Raw genomic sequence first — 1,715 nt, 5'->3', positions numbered from 1 at the left:
TTGAGCCCAGAAGTTCAAGACCATTCTGGGCAACCTGGCAAAATCCTGTCTACAAAAAATTTAAAAATTGGCTGGGCGCAGTGGCTCACACCTGTAATCCCAGCATTTTGGGAGGCCGAGGCGAGTGGATCACCTGAGGCCAGGAGTTCAAGACAAGCCTAGCCAATGTAGTGAAACCCCATCTCTACAAAAAATACAAAAATTAGCCAAGCTTGGTGGTGGGTACCTGTAATCCCAGCTATTCAGGAGGTTGAGACAGGAGAATCACTTGAACCTGGGAGGTGGAGGTTGCAGTGAGCTGAGATCTCACCGCTGCACTCCAGCCTGGGCAACAAAGTGAGACTCCGTCTCGAAAAAAAAAAATTAGCTGGGTGTGGTGGCATGGCCTGTAGTCCCAGCTCCTCAGAAGGCTGAGGCAAGAGAATCGTTTGAACCGGGGAGGTGGAGTTTGCAGTGAACCAAGATGGTGACACTGCATTCCATCCTGGGCGACAAAGTAAGACTGTCTCACTTTTGTTGCCTCCCAGGTTCAAGTGATTCTCCTGCCTCAGCCTCCCGAGTAGCTGGGATTATAGGCGTGTGCCACCATGCCTGGCTAATTTTTTATTTTTGTATTTTTAGTAGGGAAAGGTTTTCTCCATGTTGGTCAGGCTGGTCTCGAACTCCTGACCTCAGGTGATCTGCCTGCCTTGGCCTCCCAGAGTGCTGGGATTACAAGTGTGAGCCACCGCACCCAGGCTGCCCAGGCCACTTCTGCTCCCCTGCATGAACCCTATTCACTAAACATTTGATTCCATGAGTGTGATTTTCCCATGTCCTTGACTCTGCCAATGATCCTCTGTCAAATTCCTACATTTTAGTCGAGTCCTATGTCGCCTGCCATAAAGCAGTAATTTGGGGGTTGTTGTGGGAGTTTGAATTCCTGACTGCTATTTAAGCCCTCTATACTCAGCCAAGACTTGTTTTTATTCTCCCTTATCAGATTCTAGAGTTGATATCTTAGAAGATAAATGTACAGTCATCTCTCAGTATCTGTGAGGGATTGGTTCCAGGACACTCCCCTATACCAAAATCTGCAGCTGTTCAAGACTCTTACATCATCATCATTTCATTATTATTATTAGAGACAGAATTGCTGTCACCCAGCCCGGAGCGCAGCAGCACAATCTTGGCTCACTGCAACCTCTACCTCCTGGGTTCAACCAATGTTCATGTCTCAGCCTCCTGAGTAGCTGGGATTACATGCCTAGCTAATATTTGTATTTTTTATACAGATGGGGTTTCACCTTGTTGGCCAGTCTGGTCTCAAACTCTTGACCTCAAGTGAACCACCGGCCTAGCCCCCCAAATTGCTGGGATTACAAGCATGAACCACCACACACAGCCAGGACACATTAAATGGCATAGTATTTGCATATAACCTATGTACATTCTCCCATATAATTTTTTTTTCTTTTTTTTTTTTTTCTTTCGAGATGGGAGTCTTACTCTGTTACCCAGGCTGGAGTGCGGTGGCGCAATCTCGGCTCACTGCAACCTCTGCTTCCCGGTTTCAAGTGATTCTCTTGCCTCAGCCTCCCAAGTGGCTGGAATTTCAGGCGTCTGCCACCACACCCAGCTAATTTTTGTATTTTTACTAGAGACAGGGTTTCACCATGTTAGCCAGGCTGGTCTCGAACTCCTGACTTCAGGTGATCCACCCGTCTCGGCCTCAT

The sequence above is a fragment of the Mandrillus leucophaeus genome, unplaced genomic scaffold (genome assembly GCF_000951045.1).
Source record: "Mandrillus leucophaeus isolate KB7577 unplaced genomic scaffold, Mleu.le_1.0 Scaffold418, whole genome shotgun sequence".
Classification (NCBI taxonomy): domain Eukaryota; kingdom Metazoa; phylum Chordata; class Mammalia; order Primates; family Cercopithecidae; genus Mandrillus; species Mandrillus leucophaeus.
Note: the sequence above shows the minus strand (reverse complement) of the source record.